This window comes from Typopeltis vanoorti, chromosome 22, assembly GCF_054136105.1.
Source record: "Typopeltis vanoorti isolate ZY-2024b chromosome 22, IOZ_Tvanoo_1.0, whole genome shotgun sequence".
NCBI classification, from domain to species: domain Eukaryota; kingdom Metazoa; phylum Arthropoda; class Arachnida; order Uropygi; family Thelyphonidae; genus Typopeltis; species Typopeltis vanoorti.
Genome location: NC_143570.1, coordinates 61,987,885 through 62,014,781, shown reverse-complemented (window position 1 = coordinate 62,014,781; position 26,897 = coordinate 61,987,885). Strand labels below are relative to the sequence as shown.

General features: G+C 37.8%; 1 protein-coding gene across 3 annotated transcripts in view; it reads right to left on the bottom strand.

Annotated features, from left to right (window-relative positions):
- LOC150094460 (solute carrier family 33 member 2-like) overlaps positions 1-10,649 on the bottom strand; it is a 122,158-nt gene extending 111,509 nt beyond the window's left edge. Inside the window, exon 1 of one of the 3 annotated variants that reach the window (XM_090411942.1) lies at positions 10,558-10,649. The gene's annotated coding sequence lies outside the window, so the exon portion shown is untranslated. Of the gene's footprint in view, positions 1-9,187; positions 9,307-9,940; positions 10,399-10,557 lie in introns of those variants that run through there. The other 2 variants (XM_090411939.1, XM_090411944.1) reach the window with 2 other exon arrangements.
- Between the last annotated feature and the right edge of the window lie 16,248 nt (positions 10,650-26,897).

The window sequence follows — 26,897 nt, the reverse complement described above, 5'->3', positions numbered from 1 at the left end:
CTTTATAAAAGAATTCACAAAATCCCTTAACAAGTCTGACACCACAACTCACACAGAAAATAGAACATCAATTGATGAAATTAACATGAACTGGCAAACATTCAAGAATAGCATCAATGAAGCAGCCAAAAATACACTCCCACAATTAAAAAGGAAAAAGCCTTGGATGAATGAAAAAATACTGACGTTGATGGAACAAAGAAAAAAGTTAAAGAACAAACCTGAATATAAAAGCATGAATAAAGAAATAAAAAAAGAATGCAGAAAAGCCAAAGAGGAATAGATTAAATATAAATGTATAGATATAGAAAACCTTGATAGAACACACAGAAGCAGAGAAATGCATGAAAAGATCAGAGAAATGACAAGCAGGACAAATACAGCAAATCATGCAAGTTTCATTAAAGACTCAAGAGACCATATTCTAATGGATAAAAAAGAAATCATGGAAAGATGGACTGAATACTCAAGGAAATTATACGAACAACAAAGAAATGATATTCCTGAACAGACTGATTTAGAAGGACCATCCATTTTACTCTGAAGTTGAAAATGCCATCAGAAAACTAAAACCACATAAAGCTACAGGAATAGATAACATCTTGGCAGAATATTTGAGGGCTCTTGATGAAGGAGGACTAAAATTTCTAACAAAATTATGCAATAAAATATATGAGACTGGATTTCTACCCAAAGATATTAATCACTTAATTTTTGTTCCAATTCCCAAAAAAACAAAAGCTACAAGATGTGAAGAGTTCAGGATAATCAGCCTCATCAGTCAAGTATCAAAAGTCCTCCTATACGTTATTCTTGAAATAAATAAAAGAAAAATAAACATAGAAATAAATGATACACAAAGTGGCTTCAAAGAAAATGTAGGTACAAGAGAAGGTATTATCAATGTCAGAACCATCATAGAAAGATATCTAGAAAAACAAAAAGGTGTGTATCTCTGCTTCATAGATTACAAAAATGCATTCGACAATGTCCAACACGAACAATTAATTGAAATCCTTTCAAAAATAGGCATGGATGGAAAAGACATTAGGCTATTAACTAATCTTTACTGTAAACAGACTGCATCTTTGAGAATAAATAGAGAGAGACCTCAGAAGAATTCCCAGTTCAGAAAGGTGTGAGACAAGGCTGTGTCTTTTCTCTGATTCTCTTTAACCTGTACACAGAAGAAATTATTATTATTCAAGCCTCCAAGGAGTCAAAAGACTCATTGAGGGAGGTCCTTCCTAAGACATAAAGTCTGTCAAGACTCATCGAGGGGAGGTCCCGCCCCTGAGAAACACAAAGTCTATCATACCACTCTTTAAACTCACTGACAGTTCTCGCTCCCACCACTCCATCAGGCAATGCATTCCACGGCTCAACCACCCTCCACACAAAGAAACCAGTCCTTACCCTCTTACTCACAGTTTCTTTCGTAACTTCCAGGGATGGCCTCTTGTCATCACTCCTTCCCGCTGTTCAACCAAGCGAAAGAAATCCCCAGCGTCAACCCTGTAACCACCTCTCAACAGTTTAAAAGTCTCAATCATATCACCTCTCCTTCTTCTATCCACCAAACTCTGCAGTACACATTCTCTCAGCCGATCCTCATAACTATCCTTGTACAGTCCTGAAACCATCTTTGTCATCCGTCTTTGTATCCTTTCCACAGTTAATTTATCCCCTTCAAATCCTGGGGACCAAATTTGAGAACAATAGTCCAAGTGTTGGTCTGATCAGAGACTTATACAATGGAATGATAACCCTCTTATCTCTGCAGGTCAGTATCCTTCTCATAATAGCAGCAATCCTCTGTGTTACCTTCACCACCTTTGCAATATGTCCCCTAAACTTCAGGTTTCTATCAATCATCAACCCCAGATCTCTTGTCTCCTCTATTTCCTCCAGTATAACTCCTCCCATAGAGTATGCAGCATCCCATCGATGTTTCCCAAACCTCAAGACCTTACATTTTGCTGCATTAAACTGACACCCCCCATTCATTTGCCCATCTATCTAGCTTATTTAAATCCTCTTGCAGGGCTACCACATCTGCACTATTACTAATAATCCTTCCCAGCTTCGCATCATCCGCAAACAACTGAATATCCCCCTGCATTCCACTGGCAATGTCATTGATATAAAAGTTAAACAATATAGGTACTAGTACTGAGCCCTGTGGGAGCTCACTTGTAACCCTCTGTCTCCTTGAAACTGCTCCACCATACACAACTCTCTGATACCTATCAGACAGCCAATCCTGAATCCAGTTGACCAATCTGACATCCAGACCCATGTGCTGCAGCTTAAATATCAGCTTATCATGTGGCACCCTGTCAAATGCCTTCGCCGAGTCTAAGAAAATTGCAGTATATGCCTTTCCCTCATCTAATGTTCTTGTAACTTTATTATAAAAGTCTAGCATATTGCTAAAACAAGAGCGTCTTTTTCACAAATCCGTGTTGATTCTCACAGATAACATTACCCTCATCTGCCCAATGCTGTATGCGGTCCCTCACTACTTTCTCCAAGTTCTTAACAACTACTGATGACACACAAACTGGCCTATAATTAGACACTTCCAGTCTGTTACCATCCTTATGCAATGGCACTATCTTACCTTCCTTCCATTCCCTGGGCACCTCTGCCAAAGCCAGACTTTCATTGAAAAGCCACGTTAAAGGCACTGTCAATTCCCTAGCACATTCTCTCAAAACTCGTGGTGAAATACCATCCAGTCCCACAGCTTTACTGACATCCAGAGTACTCAGTATCTGAAACACACTCTCCTCCTGTACCTCCAGACCTCGAACCAGTCCTATCCCCCTAGCATTAAAACCGACTCCTCTAGGATGAAATACTCCAATAAAGTGTTCATTGAACCACTATGTCCTCTGCATCAGTCACTCTATTCCCATTTTTATCCCACAATATCATTCTTCCACAGTCATTTCTCCTCCTACTGGCCACATAGCTAAAAAATTCCCTAGGATTTTCTTTGGATCTTAGGGCCAATCTCCTCTCATATTCCAGTTTCGCGTTCCTTACCACACTAGTCACTCTTCTGGCCTGTGTCTTATATTCCTCATGCATCTCTTTACCTGTCTCCTTATATCTCTTCCATAGCCTCTTTTTTGCATGCAATTCCTGTTTAATATTGTTTGTCATCCACTTTACTCGAAATTGCATCCTCTTCTTCACTCGTGGTATACAACTTACCATTGCTGAAAACAAATATTCTTTCACAATTTCCCATGCACTAGTGATATCCTGGCCTTCCAATTCCTCCCTCCATGAAACTTCCCGAAGTTGACATCTAAGACTATTATAATCACCTGCTTTATAATTCCACATAAGTTCCTGTCTCTTTGATACTCCTGCCTGTCTATTCATTTTCCAAGTCAAAACCATATGGTCACTCTCTCCAACTGGTGGGAGAGACGTCAACTCAGTTATCAACTCTTCTGATGCTATGACCAAATCCAAAACTTTTGAACCTCTTGTTCCCTCTGTTACATGTTGCCTAAGACATTTGTCCCTCAAGAATTCTAGAAATTCCATTCCCCTATTGCTACATGCATCTTCCTCTCTCCAATTTATACTACTGAAGTTAACATCTCCCATAACAATCATTCTTCTTGCACTTGCCAAACTTAGCTGCCTAAACATCTCCTGGTCCCCCATCCTCTGTGCTCCTGGGTCTGTAGCAACACCCACTAAATATCCTGTCTTGCCTACCTCTACCTCACACCATACACTCTCAAAATCATTTGTTTCACTTCCTTCCAAAGCCTCCACTCTTAGAGGACATAGGTCATCACTTATCATAAGCAGTACCCCACCACCACGCTTTTCCCCTCCTATCCTGATGAAAAATGCTATACCCAGCAACTTCTATTCCTGTTGTTATATCCCCTTCTGTCAACCACGTCTCAGTGATCGCAATAATTTTTGGCCAGGCTGATGCTATCTGCACCACCAATTCCTCTCCCTTATTCCGGATACTCCTGGCATTAGTATAAAGCATATAAATGCCATTGTTTCTATACCCAGCATTATCCCTTCTAGACTCCACTGGGCTCAGTGGAGTCTAGAAGGGATAAATGCAGTCAGATATTTTGGACATATTCTGAGACATAACTGCGTACAATGGAAAATATTTAATAAAATTAGTAACCTCAAAGGAATCATTGTAGGGGCAGAAATATTAATAACCTAAGATATGCAGATGACTCGGTTCTTCTAGCTGAAAACAAATATGATCTCAAAACTCTTATAGATGAAACCCTCAAGTACAGCGAACAGTATGGTCTCAGTTTCAACTCTAAAAAGACAAAAATCATGATAATTTCAAGTGAAAAGGAAATACCAAAAATATGCATCAATATTAAAGGAAATAAATTAGAAGGTGCAAACATACATATACCTCGGACACTTGATCACAGAGAATGGCAGGACAGAAGATGAAATTAGAAAAAGGATTGAAATTGCAAGGTCAACTTTCAACTGTATGAAAAATCTACTAACATCTAAAGAATTAAATCTGAAAACAAGACTAAGAATCTCCAAATGCTACATATGGTCTACATTATTATATGGAGTAGAGACATGGACACTCTCCAATCTGAGTGTGAAAAAACTGGAGGCCTTTGAAATGTGGATGCTGCGAAGAATTATGAGGATATCATGGAAAGTCAAAAAGACAAATGAAGAGGTACTACAGATGGCAGGCATAAACAGGAGTCTGATGAAAGAAATTAGAAAGAGAAAAGTCAGATATTTTGGACATATTCTGAGACATATCTGCATACAATGGATCTCGAAGGATCTGTTGAGGGAAAGAGAGGAAGACAAAGACTGGAGTGGATGAAAAATATAGAAGACTGGACTTATCTCTTATATGAGGAATGCAGCAGAGAGGTGCAGAATAGGACATGGTGGAGAAACATGGTAGTCAATCTCCTGGAGGGAGAAGACACCTGACAGGATAAATTACAGGTTAATTGGTTCATTTGAAGTTGTGGTTAAAGTAGTGGAAAAAGTAGTAAGGGCTAGGTTCCAGAATTCAGGTTGATTATTATCAATTCCAATTCTGAATTCAACAAGTAACCAGCAATGTACGATCCTCGTATCATTTTTGTTATCTACCTCTGTATCCTTTCCAAAATTACTTTATTCCCTTGAAATCCCACTGACCAGATTTGAGCACAGCAATCCTGATATGATGTCATCATAACTTTATACAAAATAATCACTCTGTTGCTCAATATTCTTCTTAGTAGTGCATTGGACCTCTAGATTATCTTCACCGTTATGCAATATGTCCAATAAACATCAACTTTCCATAAACCATTATCCCCAAATCTTTCCTCCTTCAATAGTACACTGCTTGGAAAGAAGTCAACAGACAGGCAAGGTGCATTGTGCCATGTAATGAGTCACATGTTTGTAACCAGCATAAACTGGAGGAACATGATGCTCAAAGTCACTGCAACTGTGTGTGGGTGAAACAGCTGTGAGAAAGGAACTGACAGACTTTGAAAGAGGCATTGTGATGGAATTCCATGTTGAACACCTATCTGTTTGGAAAACTGGGCCATCACAGGTCAACAATCAGTAAACCATGCTGAGATGCAAGCACAGGTATTCAACTGCAAGTGCTACCACAGCAGATGACCCACAACACTCACCAAATGTGACCATAGGGAGCCTACAAAATATAATATGCAAAAACTGCCATTCGTGGACCTACACATTGAATACAGAGTTCCGAGACACACAACATGGGTTTCCACTGTAGATCCAAAATATGCAAGCCCCACATTACCCAAACCAACATGCAGTGTTGTCTTCGCTGGTGCAAAGAGTACATGCAGTCGGATGTGGAAGCTTGGAAAGCTATGTTATGGAGTGACAAATCACACATCCTCTACCAAGCAGATGGACAAGTGAGGGTGTTGCAGATACCTGGTGAACCCAGGTATGCAGTAACCAGAGTGCATAACTCCGACCATGAAATTCAGAGGTGACACATGATGGTGTGGTCCTGTTTTGGTCTTGAACCTCTGTTTGTGGTGCCATAAATACTGAACTGCGAGAGGTATCTAAACATTCTGGACAATGCAACATGTCCTACATTGCAGTGTTTCTACGGAACTGACTATTGTCTCTTTCAGCAACCATGCTGCAACTGCATGGTTTGTGAACCTGATCTAAACCCTATTGAACATGTGTGGGATGAAATGGAGTGTCAGGTGAGATCAATGGGCATTCACCCCACAAGAATCCAGTAAGAATGGTCCAATCCCATTTTTCATTAACATACTTTTCGTATGTTAATGATTACATCTTATTAAGGTTGGCACCATGGCTGTTTGATTTTCACACTCTGGTGTCCATTGACTTCTTTCCAAGCAGTGTATAATACACAGGAATATGCAATCTCCCATTAATGGATCGCAAATTTCTAGACTTTACATTTACTTGCATCGACATAGTATCCCCATTCATCTGGTTACTAGTCCAGCATATTCAAATCCTCTTGAAGGACTACATTACTGGACACTATTTACTAATAACCTTTCCAACTTTACATTATCTGCAATCAAGCGTACCTCTCTTTCTTTTAAGGTTACACAGTGGTCAGTATGCCTCGTGAAGAATTTATGGAGACAAAAACACATGGAGTAATTACCTTCCTTCTAATGAAAATAATGCTCGACATTTCAACCTCCGTATCAAGGTCATCAGAAAAACATACATATGCACAGGGTACAAAAGATAAATCTAAATGCTTTGTTAATCGTTTACCCTAGCCTGCCCTTTGGTGAAAAAAACATTATTATTATTTTATTATTAATTATATTAAAAATATAAAAAAAAAAAAAATCAGCTAAAGCCTTTTCATTCCCGTATACGGGGAGTAGGCGCGGCCATTTAGCCCTATCTAACTTTTTGGAGACTGAGTGGGCAGTTCAATCTCCATTGGTACCAATCAGAGATAGATGGCCCAAGGCCGTCACTAATTAAGCGGTACACAGTGAAGAGAGACGGCTCAAATGTGCTGCCATCTTGTGGTCCCTAACACAACATATTTAATGTCTGAAATAATGTAGGTTCTACGGTCGATTTTCTTGAGTTTACAGGACGAAAAACAAACCAGAGTTTCCGGAAGAAAAAACCCGCTTGCCCGTGCCAGAGATCGACTAACTCGGGAACCGGCCGAAAAAAGGCTTAGAAAAATTTCCTCTAGTCGCCGACTAGACTCGAAACCAAGTCTTCCTTCTTGCGGCCAAGCACTGCACGAAGGAAGCTCTTGTGTGCAAACACCACATCCACTGAGCTACACAGGCTCTAAAAATATAAATAATAATTATTATTTTTATGGCTATTTTGCCTACTTTTGTTTAATAAATAATATTTTTCCACCAGAAGTCAGGCTAGGATAAACAATTAACAAAGCCTTTAGATTTATCTTAATTTTGTGTAGTGTCATGTAGCTTGTGCCCTGTACATATGCATGTTTTCCTGATGATGACCTCAATACAGAGGGTGAAACATCGAGTGTTATTTTCATAATTAGAAATAAAGTAATTACTCCAACACATGTTTTTGTCTTCAAAAATTCTTCACAATAAATGAACATCTCCTTGCAATCCAGTAACAATATCATTGCTGTAAAGGTTAAATTACAAAGGCCCCACTATTGAGCATTGTGGAACTTCTTTTATGAGCTATTTCCTTGACACTGCTCCCCATAAACAACTCTGATGTCTATGACAGCCAATTTCCAATCCAATTTTCACTTATCTATACAACTGCCTTGTTTTGAAGGCAAATGTATACATGTCCCACTACAACGTCTCACAGGATGTCCCACTCTGTTTAAAAAGGAAGACATAACCAGTGTATTCTTCTAGTCATCACATACGGTTGTGAAACTTGGTCTCTAACAAAAGCACTGACAAATAAGCTAGCAACAACTCAAAGAAAAATGGAAAGGCTGATGCTAGGCATCACATTAAAAGATAAGAAACGAAACACATGGATAAGAAGCCAGACTCATATCATGGACATCATTCTTTGCCACAAGCAACTAAAATGGAAATGGGCTGGATATCTATCCAGAAGAGAAGACGAGCAATGGCCTACCATATTAACAAAGTGAATTCCAAAAGAAGGGAAATGAGGCTGAGGACATCCTAAAAGAAAATTGAACGATGAACTGTCAAAATTTCTTGGAAAAAATTGGTCAACCATAGCCAAGAACAGAGAAAGATGGAAAAAGATGAAGGCCTTCGTCCAGAAGTGGACTGAAAATGGCTGAAAAGAAGAAGAAACAGTTGCATGTGTTGCAACTTAAATATCAACTTATCATGTGACATCCTATTGAATGCCTTTTCAAATTCAAAAAAAGGGAAGTATGTGCCTTTTCTTCATCAACTTTTCTACTTCTTAACCAATCCATGCTGACCCTCACAGATGTTATCTTCTTCTGTCTAATTTTATATATGATCTTTCACAAATTTCTCCAAAATCTTACAAGCTACCAAAGAAATCCAAACTAGTCTATAGTCTGGCATTCTACCATCATCCTTATGCATGACACTATATTACTCTCCTTCTACTCCTCGGGCATTTCATTTTCCCACCAGTTAGACTTTCAATTTATTTATTTATTCGTATGGAGTTTCCTCCCTTTTTCTCCCCCATCCCTATTGGGGTGTGTTGAGCCCCCTCATGGGCGGGGGTTAAGTATTTATGGCTGTAGATCTGTGTGTGTTCACGGGGCCGGTTTGCCTGCTTTTAGGATGAAAAACGCCAGATAAACTGGCAGAAAAAACCCTACTGTCTGCACCTAAGACGGCTAACTTGGCTATGGCTGAGAAAGATCCTCAAATTCCTCACGTCTTCGATGGGAATCGAACCTGGGACACTCCTTTCCCCAGTCATATGATTGTGAAGCGCACAGCCACTAGGCTAACCGCGCGGAAGACTTTCAATGATCAGCTAGGAACTGAGAGCTCTATTGACCCGACTGCTGTTCAGTAAAAGTCTAGCTACTGGGATAGTGCCTAAGGAGTGGAAGAAGAGCAAAATAATGTCACTGCATAAGGGTGGTGGTAAAATGGAAGTAACAAATCCTAAGGAATTCTCTCATTATGTAGCCAGTAAGAAGACTTACAACTGTGGATGAAATTTCCTAGAAATGAGTTGGGTGATGAATGCACATGGCCCCTTCACTTCTATCTAACAGGGTCTTTTGTCAACAATAATTTGTGTGCTAGTTTTTTCTTGTATTCCATTTTTGTTTTCCTTACTGTACTGGTCACTTTCCTGTCTTGATTCTTATATTCCTCATGCAACAACTGCTTTGTACTTTTTTCCATCACCTCTTTTTTGATTTCATTAGTCATCTAAATTACACTTAATCATGTTATCTTTTTCCCTGAGGTATGCAATTTGTCATTGTTGCTGATAAATGTTTCTTAACATGGACCCCAATGCACTTCTGATATATCTATCAAATCGTCAACTCATACTCCCCTCCAAAGCTGATTTCTAAGATCATTATAGTCACCTGTCTTATAATTCCACATAAAATCGTTTCTTCCTGACACTTTTGCATGTATGTTCATTCTCTGAATACGTGTTCACTCTCACCACACGAGGATAAGGATAATACCTGAAGACTTACAGAAATTCTCTCAATTTACATAAATCGTAATTAATGTGAGCTTTATAACATAAAACAGTAATGACTCTTTAAAAGCTCGGAAAGAGCAACTGTGATGGTGAACGACTGCTACAAATTAAAAATATACACTTAACAATTCTGGCAAACATGGCGATACTGGTGAACTGAAATCTTTCTATAAATCAACGCTCAGCGTCATTATCCAAGTAAATGCATACCTACTTATATCTCCAAACATACCTATTTTTTATAGTGGAAAATCCTTTCTCCCCCGATAGAAAATTAATTTAAAAAAAAACTAATTTTACAAATATTTCTTGTTTTTGGTTATAAACGAGACTTTTTTGTTTGTTTGTTTTTGATGGGGAGTCAAATTTATATTTGACGTATTTAAAACATGTGCAAACTCTTCGAGTTTCTCATACGAGACGAAAATGTTAGATGAACTTCCGTATTATAGCACCATAACAGGAAACACCATCAGGTGTATACACCTCCACATGCTACATAAGCAAGAAGAAAGTGACGTTTTCTTTAATCAACTTGAAGACCTAACTAAATGATCATAACATCTAGTTTCTAATAAAGAGTCGCGGGAATCTCAAATTACTTGAACCGTCCGGTTATACTCGGCGTCGAGATTAAAAAACATCATTCGATTTTGTTAACTCGTGTTCGTCATCCGGAAGTATCTTACACCACTGCACTTGCGTTGTTTACCTCCACATTCTTGAACAAGCTATCATTGATGCGAAAAAATGTAGGAAGCAGGTATGTAAACAGTCCTGTCAGTTGTCAAAATCTGTTGTCGTTTGAAACCAAAGGAAAATTTCCGAATTTTCAAATCAATTTCTTACCTTTCTGTTATTTCTCACTAAAAAAAAAAAAAAAATTGGCTCTCTTCAGTAGTTTTTAAAATATTGCTCTTTGAAAACGGAACTATTTCCATGCCAGCGGCCACTGCGTGAGCTGTTATCACGTCTCCATCCGCACGGTTAACGTGCTGGAGATTTCGACGTCAGTCTCTGACGTTGAATGAGGAATAATGATAGGATTCTGTTTTTGGCTTTTGATGAGGACGGGCGTATTATTGTAGACTGAGCCTGATTAGATTGCATACAAGCAGAGCCGGCGCTAGGGTTTTTCTCGCCCGCATGCAATTTCTATCTAAGCGCCCCTGTAACGATCCGGGAGTGTGTGGTTCTTTTACGATAATAAAAATTTAAATTATTTGAAATTTCTTAAATAAATTTTGATAGAACAGCCACACGTTGGTTCGCTAAATGTAACGAACCGTGGGTGTTGACTAGGCAGGATAATCGTTAAAAACCTTCAAAAAATTCTCAAAAGTTAAAGCAAATTTTGATAAAGCCACTTCACTTTAATCGTTGAATCGCTAACAAAATTAAAATGAATTTTAATTAAAGTTAAAATTAATTTTAACTAAAGTTTAAAAAAAATTGCATTTTACAAGTTACTAAAGTAACTTGTAAAAAATTTTTAATAATTTTTATAAGTGGTACTACCTTTTAGGAAAATAAAAGAAACTCAAGATAGATGAGAAAATAAGAAAATAATTCAGAAATAATTAGAACATTTAATATAAGTATTCAAAAATAACATCTTTACAGAATAACAGAAAATAAATTAAATTACATAAATATACTTGAAAATTTTTTTATTAAAATTTTAATGTTTTTGATTTCATATTCACAAAATTAGAAATATTGGTCTTAACGTCTAATTCCACACATATATCATTTTTAACCAACTCACCGGCCATTATGGATCAAATACGCATCCGCATACGCTTCGTATCCATCATATATTTCAATGTTATAACAATGGTATTACAATTTTAATAAGCACTTCATATCCATGATAACTTGAACGTCTATAGACGTCTTGGCCGGTAGTGTGGTTTTAATAGCTATTAACGCCAAACTAATAAACCTTTTTTGTGGCATACTTGTTCTTAAGTAGGTTTGAATCAATTTTTAACTTGGAAAAGGAACGTTCACCGCCTGCTACACTAACAGTTAAGGTTAATAGTATTCTTAAAGCAATTGAAAAGTTAGGGAAAGATAAATTATTGGACACAATAAAATTAAGAATATCGAAAGGGCTTTTGAATATTTAAACTTCCGAAAAATATCCCCGAAAGCACATAACTCGTCATATAGTTCTATTGCATTTATGTCTTTATTGTTGCCGTCCTTCAAGAGAATCTCTAAATCGTCACATATTTTTCTAAATCTTCGTTATTAATTTGTAGTAATCTATACAAGAAATTAAAATTATCATAATATGTTTTTAGTTGTTCAAAACGTTCTATTAACGAACACATTGCAACGTCTAGAAGTGTATAAAACACATTCACTATAAATTTATCTTCTGGCGATTGTGGCGTTTCGTCATGATGCTCGTAGTCCAATTGTCGTGTCTTCTTTCATCGTCGAACTTCCGTACCAGTTTTAAATTCTTATTCCCCATCGACCTTTTCACTCAGTTCTTTTGCCGTTTTTAGAACTTCTTTAAAATTTGTATCTGATCGATGCTCTTGTAAGAATATTTTTAAGTTTTCGATAGATCCTAAAGCAAGGGTAATGTTCATATTTTTGTCTTGAAGCATTTTACTCACAGGGTTTATTCTGTTAAATAAATCATGCCAACTTATAAGAGAGTACATAAATTTGTAGTCCTTTATTTTAGCACATAATTAAAATTTTCATCACTTAAATTTCAAAAAGTGCATCATAAATTTCTCCTAACTGATAACATAGAGGGCAGATTGCATTAATTTTACTTTCCCATCGCTTTTCTGGTGGCTGTTTCAATGTTAATTTTTTTACGAACTTTAAAAGTATTGCCCAACATTTGTAAGAGAATGAAAAGAAATTTTATATTTCTTGAATAATTGCAAAGAAACAACTAATTGTATCTGCATTCACGTTGGCTGCATCGTTAATGATTAAATTTAGAGTATGAGCAGCACATGGCACATAAAAAGCTCGAGGATTTTTGTTGAAAAGCAAATTTTGGAGCCCATATTTTTTCCATTTCATATTTGCCCCATTGTCATACCCTTCACCTCGCATGTCTTCAATGGGAATGTTCCATTTTTCCAGTTGTCCCATTATTGTTGCACATAAACCACTTCCTGTGGAATCTGATATATCTGCAAAAAACCTAAAATGTTTTCCCTAATCTTGACAATTCCATTGCCACAGGAAACAAAGGAAATAGTAATGGTCATTTGTTCTGTTTTATGTGCATCGGGTGTGCAGTCTAAAATTATAGAATAATATTTAGATTTTCGAATTAATAATAAAATTGTGTCCCTGATTGTGTTACTTAAAGTTTCCAATATTTCATTTTGACTTTCTTTACTCAAATAGTGTACCCTATTGTTTCGTTGTAGGGCCCTTTCAACATGATTTTCCATAACGAGATCAAACATAGCAAACAGTTCGACTAATTTTAAAAAATTACCGTTATTCCTTTCATATAATTTATCAGATGATCCGCAAAAAGCTAAATTTCGACTACCAAGGAATTTTATAATTTCAATCAAGCATTCTAAAACAATTAATTATTATTTCTTTTCCATTTCATGCATGCTTTGAGTCTGGAAATCAATAGTAGTTTTTTTTTTTTTTAATTTTTATCAAGTTCCTTCCATTTTAAGAAATTTTTCATGTGAGTTAAACTAGTCTCATGTCTGTGTAAAGTTGTACTTACATTTCTCCAATCGTTATAACCTTCTACAAGACTCAGTAGGTGATTGAGTTGGTTCAGTAGGTGCGACAAGTTTGCAAAAAACAGAATTTAAAGTTTCGGAATAAATGAGCCATGTTCTTAGCATGAGCTCCTGTTTTCCATTTTTCTATTATAATACGTGTCGCCAAATTTACGACCATATGTATCTCTGGAATATATTATTTTTTATTTTGAACAGGTCCCATTTCAATTAAAACGACTCGTAATTTTTCATCAGTAATTCCCCATTTACCTGGATCTACTAAATTTACAGACACTAACAATGTGTTAGTTTCGTGGACAACTACAACTAAATTTTGTTGTAGTTGACTAAATCCTAACTATTTTTCACTTAAATCATGTTCAGTTATCTTGTTCAATAGTTGCAATAGTACTTTCATGCAAACTGGATGATGTGCATGGTTCTTCAACTCTGATTTCTGATGTATCGAGTTGGTTACAATCTGCATCAGAATATTTTAACAAATTTATTAAGAGCCCCAGTATGTTTCTTAATATCTGATTCTTTCGCAGCATGACGCTTTAGATTTTGTGCACCGAATAACTTTTTTAAATTTTTGATTCCATTTCTATTTTATACCCACAAGAAATTATTACACAACACGACACAGAGACGAAATAATAGTCAGCACTGCGCTACTGTCAGTAGCCTACTGAGATGCGTACCATATGGATAGATTTGGAGAGATTCGAGGTCTGGGCTAAGTAGAATGGATGTCAATTTAATGTGGCAAAATGTAAGGTTATACATTTTGGGGTGAAAAGATTAGCAGCAGTTTACTACATTGGTGGAACTGTACTCCAGGAAATTGATCAGGCACAAGATTTAGGAGTGTTGGTGTATAAGGAGTTGAAGTTTAGGGGGCATATTGCAAACGTGGCAAAATCAGCTCATCAAATCATTTGGTTGCTGAAGAAGACGTTGACAAGCAGAGACAAGCATGTTATTGTTCCTCTGTATTGAGCCTTGATAAGACCCCATCTCGACTACTGTGCCCAGATTTGGTCACCTAGGTTTCTTCTTGATGGGAAGTAGGTGGAGAGGATCCAGAGGTGAGTGACTAAGATGATAGCAGGTCTGTGGAATGAACCTTATGAGAACAGGTTGAGGATTTGTGGGTTGCAAAAATTGGTTGACAGGCGGAGGAGGGGAGATATGATTGAGACATTCAAATTACTGAAGGGTTTCTATAAAATTAATTCAGAATATATTTTTGAGAACAGGGCTGGTTGTGGGAGGACTAGGGACATCCTTGGAAGCTGGGCAAAGTGTGGTTAGTAAGGGTGTTAGAACTTGGTTCTTTACTTTTAGAGTGGTGAATGAATGGAATGGGCTGCCAGAGTCTGTGGTGGATGCTATGACAGTGAATGAGTTTAAGTCGAGGTATGATAGATACTGTATGAATGTCGAATAGTTGTGATGAACATGATTTGGGGCCTCCCTCGATGTGTCTAAGGACTCCCTGGAGTTGCCCGTAATAATAATAATAATAATAATATGACTGGTTAACTAGCAGCAAATGTTTTGTTCGAAAATTCGTTTCTGCGCATAAAAACCGTTCACCATTTCACTTTAGACAGATTGCAGTAGACACAATATTCTGCAGGCAAGCATTTAGCCTGCTCTAGCTGCAAAATTGTAACCAGCCGGCTGATCAAAGAGGCGGCAATATATTTTTTTAAAAAAATTTTAATTCGGTACATCCGGCCTTATTTATTTTAATAATGATCATTCTAAGAATTTTTTGTTTTTATGATAAAAATTTTGTTTCTTAAAAATTATCTTATGAACCGTTCCCTGGAGGTGGCTCCCGCATGCCCGCTTCTGCCGGCCTCGCATACAAAGTTTCTCAGAAATCTCACATTGCACTGGCGCTGATGAAGTTTGATTCCTACTGTCTCCTCCTCTGCATGAAACATGCATGAGGTCAAAAGGCCGGCAGGCCCCACCCGCAATGAGGATCAGTGGTGGATTTAAGGTTTTATAGGGAGGTAGGTTTCCAATCTATGGCTAAGTTCCCCATTTAGTAGGATGCTACAAGACTAAATTTTGCTAGTAGACCAACTCAGTCTATAGGACGTTTGTGGCAGACCCCCTGTTGGATTATATGTTGCTAGTAGACCACTTGGTCTACATGATTCTTTGCTGGCAGTCCCCTAGCCCTGTGGGATTACATATACTGCTGTCAAACAATTTCTGTCAGCAGGAGATCACTGCTCGGATCGCCAAAGCATGTATGGAAAATATCAAGGAGCAGTCCCTAGAGGTACTGAAACTCATAATAGGTAAGCTTGAATCTGACTTGCCGGGTTTTATAAAGCAGTACATTCAAACTAACGATCAGGATGGAAAGGAGGAGAAGACATCACAAGAATTCATTACTGCTGTGTCACCAAAATCCCCCTGTCAAAACAATTCACTGGGGGAACATTCTAACAAAAGACATAGAACTACAGAGGACCAGATGGATGAAGACTTGCCAACACCAGATGTCCTGAGGAACACTGAAAAGGTTACACCAGTTATAATAAGGGACAAGGACAAATGGACCACTGTCACATCTACCCTTAGGAACATAAAATCTCATATTCTTGGGCTAAAAATCAAGATGGAGTCAAAATCCAGCTAGCTTCAGTCACTGACTACAGACAAATGACAAAACTAATGGATGACAAAAGTCTTCCGTATCACACATTTGCTTTACCCATTGGAAAGAATCTCAAGGTGGTACTTTGCAGAGTAACCGAAGGTGTCACCTCTGAAGAAATCACTGCTGACCTTATGCGTCGGGGCCTGACCCCAGTAAAAGTGAGCAGGATGCTCAGGTCAGATAAACGGCCAATGCCGCTGGTGCTCATTGAAATTGACAATGAGCACCAGTGACAATAGGCACAGAAAAAGATATATGAACTGACCGCTATCTGTGGCCTCAGAATTTCTACTGAGCCACTAAGGAAAAAGTCGTCAGCTGGGCAGTGCCAAAGGTTTGGCCATGCCCAAAAACTTTGCAAGGCAAATTTCAGGTGTTTAAAATTCGGCGAGGGCCACCAGACCGTCATGTGCACCAAGCTAAGATCCATACCAGCTAAATGCGCCAACTGTGGAGGACCTCACCCTGCCAACTACAAGGGATGCATTACACACCCAAAGAACCGTGGGTCAGCAAAAACTACCCTTCCAACACACTACAGTGATGCTGAAGGCAGCTGTGCAGGTCGCACCCCAGTCCAAACAGTCTCCAGATCAACAACTCAGGAAAAAAACAAACTGCAGCAATGACCAAAACTTATGCAGAGGCCACACGAACTAAGGCTGTTCCATCCCATGAACAAATAAGTTCTAATCTAACATCAGTATTAAATGCCCCACTAGCTACCATGTTACAAAAATTCAGCATGACAAATCCTTTGCCATCCTCCACGAAAAGATTCCTACAAGGTACCCACTTAATTTTGACAGCCCTCAAAAATGAATAAAAGAAAATTCCATCCCAACTCTCTCATGATCACTGCATGGAATGCAAATGGACTGAGTAACAAAATTCGGGAATTATAAGAGTTCACTCACAGACACAATCCTGACATAATATTAGTAAATGAAACACATCTCAGGCCAGCAAATAACCCCAAATTACGGAACTATATTATGTACAAAACAGACAGACTCACCAGCAGTGGAGGAGTTACAGCCATATACATTAAAAGCTACCTAAGCCATAATGTTCTGACAAATCCACAAACCAAGAACCTAGAGATAACAGGCATTGAAGTTCATACCAACAATGATGTCAGTATCAAAATCTATGCTGTATACAATCCACCCAGCATTCCATTACTGGTATCTGACTTGGACACCATTCTCAGCTTCACAGACCCTATCATCATGGCTGATAACTTTTAATGCCAAACATACAGCCTGGTATAGCTCCACAATCAACGACAAAGGTCGAACTCTAAATCATTACTCAGTACAAAATTCTATTGTTGTAGCCAGACCCACAGAGCCCACCCATCACAGCTCAGTTGGAAGCTCAGATGTACTTGACATAGTCATCCTCAAAAACATCAGATACCAGTATCAGTTGGAAACATTAAATGAACTTTCTTCCGACCACAACCCCATTCTGCTTAAACTCAGTACACAAGAGCAATTCTCCCCTCTGCACTCTTTCATATTTTGGGACAAGCTCTCCAGAATTCTCCCTGACCACATTGGCCCAGTCCTGTTATTCACAGTAAACAGGAGATAGACTTTTGCTATAAACAATCTAACCAGTCAAATCAAAAATGCAATAAAGTCAGTCACCCAAACTACAGTCTTTCACCCTAGTGGTCAGATCCCCGAGGAAATCATGAATCTAATCAGATTGAAAAACAAAGCCAGAAAGACGTACCATAACACAAGAGCCGTACAAGATAAAACAAATCTGAATAAACTAAATAGATAAGTTCGCGAAGCTCTTGAAAAAACATCGAAACCAAGATTGCGAATCCAAGCTAAACCCAGAGGACAACTCCATTTGGAAGTTCTTGAGAACCCTCCGCACTAAAAGGCAACTTTTAACCCCAATTCAGACTAAGAAGGGAATAGCCCATACTGACAAGGAAAAGGCAGAGGCTCTGGTAGACAGCTTGGAAACTCAATGTAACCCCTCTTATGAAAATTTGAACATCAATCTTATCTACAAGATTCACCGCCGAGTTAAGCAGGCCATAACATAACAAAAGGATGACCCAGAACCTGTCACACCCACTTCTCCAGAAGAAGCTCTAAATATCATAACTCACCTAAACAACAATAAGGCTCCAGGTCCAGATGGAATCACAAACAATATAATCAAACTACTCCCCAGAAAAGCCATTGTGTATCTAGTCAACATAATCAATGCCATCCTCAGACTCAAGTATTTTCCCTTAACATGGAAGATGGCGGATATCATCCCAATCAAAAAGATTGGAATGAACACCCAGCTCCCCGAAGGTTACAGACCTATCAGTCTTCTGTTCAGCCTTGGAAAGATTGCGGAAAAGGTCATCCTTACAAGGCTTCAATCAGAAATGGATAAACTAGTTATTATTCCTAATGAGCAGTTCGGATTCAGAAAAAATCATACTACCGTACAACAGATTCGCAGACTGGTCAAATTCGGCTTCAACTGGAACCTCCACACAGCTGCAGTCTTCATAGACGCTGCGAAGGCTTTTGATAAGGTGTGGCATCAGGGTCTTCTCTACAAGCTCATCACATTCAATATACCAACAAATCTAGTAAAAATAATTCACTCATACCTCAAAGACAGATTCATGCAAGTCAAAATAAATGAAACTGTGTCAAACAGATGCAAGGTCTTGGCTGGTGTGCCAGGCCCCCCCCCCCCCTACTGTTTTCTATCTACATAGCTGATACCCCTCAAAACCCAAGCTCAACAATCACTGCGTTATATGCAGACGATACTGCATTATTAGCAAGGTCTCTCAGCCCCAAACTAGCCATCAAAAGTTTCCAAAGCAGTATTCACACATTAGAGAAATGGTTGATGGACTGGAGGATCCGAGCACACCCACAGAAGAGTTCAGCCATGCTGTTCACTAGAAAGAAGTTTCAGACCAAGGAAGACATACATCTACTAGGAGTTAAGATCCCATGGTAGAGTGAAGTCAAGTATCTCGGCGTAATGCTCGACAAAAAACTACAATTCACCAGTCATATAAAACACCTAAGCTCGAAAACATCCAAAGTAATTGCACAGCTCTACCCCATGATCAACAGAAAAAGCAAACTGGACACTCAGTACAAACTACTCATATACAGGATGGTAATACGCCCAGTCATCGCTTACGCATCTCCTGCATGGAGCCATACCTCGAATACAAATATTCAAATACTGCAGAGAATACAGAACAAATGCCTGAGAATGAGTTTAGATGCCCCATGGTTTATCAGAAACTCTCAGATTCACAAAGAAGTCAACATTCCTACATCACATCCCTCCTCCATGACCTAGCAGTAAAGTTCTTCATCAAGACAAATAATTATCCGAACCCACTGATCAAGCAAGCTTTAGACTACAATGAAGCAGAATTCTGCAAATACAAAAGATCCAAGTTAATTCTATGCTCAGCTGAACACAACTAATCTCACTGCCCTTTCAGGGCGAGTTTAAAGCTCAATAATTCTCCACTCAAAGAACTTTCCTTCTCAGACAAAAGGGAATATGAAAAGCATTTATGCTTCACCCATCAAACCAGTATCGTTCTGCGTTCTGCGAGTCTCTGATGTTGAGAGAACACCAAACCATCTTCAGTAGACCGACCTGGGTCTTGATGCTGCCGTGCTTAGTGTAGCAAAACCGCCATATACTGTAGTATTTCCAGACTCATCCTTTGAATTTAATCGATATCGACACGCACAACCTTTCTGAATGCCTCGTTCTTTTAACCATTAACACAACGACAGAAAACACATTTATTGGCAAAGTCTCATGTAGCGATCTTTATTATTATCATCATAATAATAACGCTAAATATAGACCATATTGATCTGTTGCGGTCTCATTATCCATCCAATATCCTATTTTGAGGGTCTACCCTGCCTTCTCTTTCCAATTGGCTTATGTTTTAGTATTTGTTTGAGGTATTCGGATGTTGGCCATTCGGTTTACATGTTCTATCCATTTTTGTTTATAATTGTTTAGATTTTATTCTATTGATTTTGTTTTTAGTTCTTTTAAAATGTCTTCATTCCTTTTTTGGTCTAATAATGTGTATTTTGCAGTTCTCATAAATCTCATTTCACTTGTTTTTATGCTTTGTTTATCTTGTTTGTTTATTGCCCAAATTTCGCTGCCATATAATAATGTGAGTACTGCTAAAGTATTGTATATTTTCAAGCGTTTCTTTTTATAATATATTTGGACTGAGTGTTCTATTTAGACTTTTTTTTGAAGTTTTTAATTTTATGTCTTTTTCTCCTTCATCTGATATTTCACATTCAAGATAACTGAAAGTATTTATCTGTTCTATTATTTTATTATTAATAACTATTTTACTTCTAACTGGAGTTTGTCTACAAAATGCCATTATTTTAGTTTTATCTATGGAAATTTTAATTCCAAACTGTTCTACTCTTCTTCTTCTTCTTCTTCTTCTTCTTCTTCTGCAGCTTCTCCCACTTAAGTGGGGTCACTGTTTGTAATGAGTCTCCTCCACACCTTCCTGTCTTGGGCTGTCATCACATACAAGTTCTTCATCTTCAAGTCCTCTTCTACCAGCTCCCTCCATCTCTTCTTTGGTCGCCCACGCTTCCGCCTTCCTTGCACATCCATCTGCATGACCCTTCTTACCACATATTCGTCCTCCCTCCTCATCACATAAACAAATCATCTCAACCTTGCCTCCTGTATTTTCGCTCCTAAGTTCGTAACTTTCACTGTTCCCCTGACATAGTCATTTCTCAGATGATCCTTTCTGGTCACACCGCACATCCACCTAAGCATTCTCATCTCTGCTACTTCCATCCTGCTGATGTTATTTTTCCTCAGGGCTACAGCTTCTATAGCATATGTCATAGCGCTGGCCTCACTACTGTCCTATAAATTTTGCCTTTCAGATTGATCGGCACCCTCTTATCGCATAACACTCCAGCCATCTCCCTCCAGTTCCTCCAACCCGCTTGTATCCTGCATCCCACTTCCTTCTCAGCTCCTCCATCTTCTTCCACTGTTGAACCTAAGTATCTAAAGTCTCTCACCTTCCTGATGACATTTCCTTCCAGCTCCAGATCTTTCTCCTGGCCGCCGCCGACTGCGCAACACATATACTCTGTCTGACTTCTGCTCAGTCCCATACCTCTCTCTTCCAGTACTTTTCTCCATCTTTCCAGTTTAGTTCCCGCTTCTTCTCTTGAATCTACACACAACAATATGTCATCTGCATACAACATTGTCCAAGGCGCATCTTATCTTACCTCCTCTGTTACCACCTCCATCACAATATTAAACAGAAATGGACTTAATGCTGACCCTTGATGCAAGCCAACTGTTACTTGAAAACTTTCTGTCTGTCCCAAACAGGTCCGAACATTTGTCTTCACATTTCTGTACATTTCCCGCACCAACCTGACATATTTCTCCCACACCTTCTTCTCCCTCAGATACCTCCAGACTTCTTGCCTTGGCACTCTATCGTATGCTTTCTCCAGATCAATAAATACCAGATGTAGCTCCCTTTGTTTCTCTCGATATTTTTCCATCATCTGCCGTAACCCAAAGATAGCATCTGTTGTTGATCTACCAGGCATGAATCCAAATTGTTCCTTTGCAATCTCCACCTCCTTCCTCAATCTGCCATCAAGAACCCTTTCTAGGATCTTCATTGTGTGGGACATCAACTTTATTCCTCTGTAATTTTTACAGTCTTGTGCATCCCCTTTACCCTTGTAGATGGGGACAAGAGTACTCTCCCTCCATTCCTCGGGTATATTTTCCTGTTGGCAAACTTTCATGAACAGGTCCCACAGGGTCATTCCCTCTTCCCCCAGTGCCTTCCATGCCTCCACTGGAATTCTGTCGGGGCCCACCGATTTTCCATTCCTCATCCTCTTCATGGCCTCCGTCACTTCCACTCTACTGATGTTCTGCACCATCTCCTCAAAAGGCTGCTCATCTCCTCTGAGAGTCCTTACATTTTCCTCATTCAAAAGTCCCTGAAAGTATATTTTCCATCTGTTTCTTATGTCCACATCCCTCCATAATACTCTTCCTTCAGCATCTTTGATCTGCCTCACATGTAAGATGTCCTACTATAACGTTTAAATAATATATTGCTCTTTGTAAATTGTCTTCCTTATCTGATATTATTACCTGTTCATCTGCAAATAATAGCGTATTTATTTTGTTATTCCGGGAAATTTCTATACCTGGATTGTTTAACTGTATTAATTAATTAATGTAAGGTATTCCACTGTATTAATATTTCATTAATGTAAATATTGAAAAGTGTTGGAGACAGATGGCATCCCTGTCTTACTCCTTGGTTTATAGGTTGTTTTTCAGACATTTTTTTCATTTTTTCATTATTTTTGTATATATATATATATATATATATTCAATATTGCATGTAGTAAAATATTAGGTACATTTATTATTTGTAATATATCAAACAGTATATATCTTTTTACTTTGTCAAATGCTTTTCCGTAATCTATAAACAAAAGATGAGTTTCTAAATTAATTTCTCTTCTTTTTCTATGAGGAGTTTTAAACAGAAAGCTGCATCCATTGTAAAGCATCCTTTTCTAAATCCAGTTTGACATTCTAATAATATTTTTTCACTTCAGGAAAAACTGTATATATTTTCAGTTTTTCATGAAGTATTCTACTATAAATTTTGTAGCATGTATTCAATAAACTAATACCTCTGTAATTAACAGGTTTGGTTTTATCTCCTTTTTTAAATATAGGCATTACTATACTTGTATTCCATTCTATTGGTATTTGTCCATTTGTATATATTTTATTTAAAAATTTTAATAGTCTGATGAAATTTTTTTCCAGTAAATTTATGCAGTTCGGAGTTTATCCCATCTTCTCCTGCTGACTTGCCATTTTTTATTTTATTTTATTTAGGTTGCCCTTTAATTCTTTCATTGTTATTATATCATTTTAAAGTATTTTGTAAGTTTCTGGTGTAATATGATGCCAGTATTATCTGTCCAAAAATCTGTAAAGTAATCCAAGAATTATTTTACATCTACTTCACAATTTATATTTGCAGGTTCTTTTATATCTGCATTCATGTGTTTTAGTATTTTGTACACATTGGTCTTATTTTGCATGTCATTTTCTAGATATGATACAAATTTTTCCCAGCTCTCTCTGTGTCTTATTCTGGTTTCTCTTTTGGCTATTTCCAAAAGAGAAACTAGAATCTGTTTTTATATTCAATTTCATCTTTGTGTTTTTTGCTACTTAACCATCTTTTAAAAGACAGCTTTTTATTTTTCAATTATTGTTTTTATTTCATTTTCCCAAATATGTAATTTTTTATGATATCTTTTGTGTGTTCCTAGACTCTCATATGCTGCTGATTCAATAATTTCTTTTATATTATTCCATTCTTTCTCAATGTCTTCATTTTTGTGTAATTTTTCTAAGTATCTATTAATGCTCTGTTCGTATAAATTTCTTATACTTGAATCATTTAGTAGTCTTACTTTGTAATTAGATTTTGTTTCTTTAGTTTGTTTGTTTATTTATTATTTTTTTTTTCGTATTTTTTTTAGCCAGTTTGGTGGAAACCTTAGTTTTGCCTGCACGAAATAGTGATCTGTGTCGATTTCTAGCCCTCTTCTAACATTAGCATTTAGGAAGAGGTTTGCTGCTTTTTCATTTGCTATAAAGCAGTCTATTATTGATTTTTGTTCTCTTACACATAATGTATATTTTTATGTTTATAAAATGGATTCATTATTTTTAAATTATATATTGTATAATCAATGAGTTGCTTTCCATTTTTTGTTTACTGTTGGTGCTCCAAATTTTTGTATATTGTTGTTAATTTTTTCATTCCTATTCTCGCATTAAGATCTCCGTCTATAATTATATGGGCTGTTTTATTTAATTTTTCATATATTCCTTGTAACTCTTTGTAAAAGTAATCATTTCCTTCTTCACGGATATATACTCCAACAACTGTTAAATTTTCTTTATTCAATTTTAATAACACTTCTAATATTCTTTCATTCCACTTTTTTATAATGAGCTATTTTTGTGATTTATGGATCCAAATCATTACACCAGCTTTTGCATGTATTTGTTTGTTCACTTTACCTATATATGACTATTACTACCTCAAGACTTCATGGAGTCAAAGACTCATCTGGGAGGTCCTTTTATCACACACACAGCTCATCATACCATGCCTTGAGCACATTTCAAACTCCTTGCAGACACCACACTCCCAGGCAAGGCATTCCAATCATTTATAATTCAGCACGAAGAAACCGGCCTCTCACTCCCCCTACTCACACCCTCTTTATACAGTTTCCAGAGATGACCTCTGGTTCCCCACCGATCTCCCAATATTTTCTGTAGAACTTCTCCAGCAGCGATCTTATAACAACACCTTACCAACTTGTGGTCTCTATCATATCTCCCCTCTTCCTCCTCTCCACCAGACTGCAAATTACATCTTCTCAATCTTTCATCATACTCAACATTCCAGAAGTCAGAAACTACCTTAGTCAGTCGCCTTTGAACCCTTTCCAACATCTCTTCATCCTTCTGAAAACTCGGTGACCAAATCTGGGCATAATAGTCCATGTGTGGCCTAATCAAAGCCTTATACAACGGAACAAGAATCTCCCTACTTCTACACGTCAGTGTCCTCCGCATCATTCCCAGAAGCCTTTGTGTTGTCTTCACTATTTTGGCTATGTGTCCCCTAAATTTCAGATCCTTATCCACTTTCAACCCCAGATCTCTTATTTCTTCCACCTCCAACAATATATCCACACCAAACATAAATTTTGCATCCCATCTTTGTTTTCCAAATTTTAAAACCTTACATTTTGCAACATTGAACTCACATCCCCATTTCCGTTCCCAATCACTCAATTTATTCAAGTCTTCTTGTAAGACCACAACATTTTCACTACTCTTCATGGTTCGTCCCGACTTTGCATCATCTGCAAACAACTGAATATCTCCATCCAAATCTTCACCTATATCATTAATATACAAGTTAAACAGTAATGGCCCTAAAACAGACTCCTGAGGCACTCCACTATTGACTTTCCCTTTCCTGGACATCGCTCCCCCCATACACAACTTGTTGATACTTATCAGATAGCCAGTCTCCAATCCAATTCACTAATCTAATATCCAACCGCATCTGCTCTAGTTTGACTATCAATTTATCATGAGGTACTCTATCAAAAGCCTCTGCAAAATCTAAGTATATTACTCTGTATCCTTCTCCTCTATCCAAGGAAGCAGTCACTTTATTATAATAAGTAAGTAGATTACTAAAACATGACCTCTCGTTTTCAAATCCATGCTGTCCATCAAAAATAACACCATTGTTGTCAAGCCAACTTTGGATCCTAGTTCTCACAAGCCTCTCCAACAACTTAACCACAACACACAGATAGGCCTATAGTTTGATGCTTGAGTTCGATCAATTCCTTTATGAAGTGACACAATCTTGCCCTCCTTCCACTCCTTGGGAACTCGACTGAGTGCAAGACTCGTATTAAAAAAATATGTCAAGGCAGGTGGCAACTCCCTGGCACATTCCTTCAGAATACGTGGTGATATATTATCAAGTCCCACAGCCTTATTGACATCTATATTACTCAATTCCCCATGCACCTCTTGCTCACTTACAGTCAGTCTCTCCTCCATATCATCTACTGTTCCCAATCTCTCCATGAAGTCACATTCACAAGATTGAAAGACCTTTATGAAGTGCTCATTAAGTATCTCCACCACACATTCCGCAACAGCTGTCTTTATACCATTTTCTCCTATCAATGTCATCCTTCCATAATCATTCTTTCTTTTGCTGGCTACATATCGAAAGAACTCCTTAGGATTTTTGTTGGCTTCATTAGCTAACTGCTGTTCATATCTCTCTTTAGCTACCCTCACCAACTAATCAACCTCCTTGCCTGGTTTTTGTAGATCTCATGGAATTTGTTATTTGAACTTCTCTTATGCTGCCTCCACAATGCCCTCTTTCTCTGTATCGCATGCTTAATCTCTTTATCCATCCACTCACCCCTACCTTATTTAACCTTCTCGCCCTTGGAATACATTTAGACATTGCATCTACTAGATAGTTTTTGAAAATCCCCCAAGCTGCATTGATCTCTTTTCCAGCTAACTTCTCATTTCATGTTACACCTGCAAGCTGTCTCCTGAGCTCTTCATAATCACCCCCCTCCCCACGCTTGTAGTTCCACATATACTCTTTTCTCACAGACGTCCTCACACTGCTGGCAACCACCCAGGTAATCACTCATATTCACTCTCACCAATTGGTAGATGATTTGACACCTCATTTATAATTACATCCTCTGATGATGAGATGACCAAATCCAAGACCCTTAATCCTAGTTTGCCCTCTGTTACATACTGTCTGAGGTAGTTATCCCTCAAAAATTGAAGAAACTCATTTCCTTTACTTCCAGTTGCTATCTCATCATTCCAGTCTGTATTGCCATAATTAAAATCGCTCATAATGATCACCCTTTTCTTATTTGCTTGGCTAATTTGATTATACATTTCATCAGTGGCGGCCGGTGAAAATTTTAAGTGGGGGTACTGCAGATAAAAAAAAAAAAAAAATTCTAATCAGTAACGAATTTATTAATAAGTAAATTTACATATTAAAAATTGCTTTATTAAAAATATTT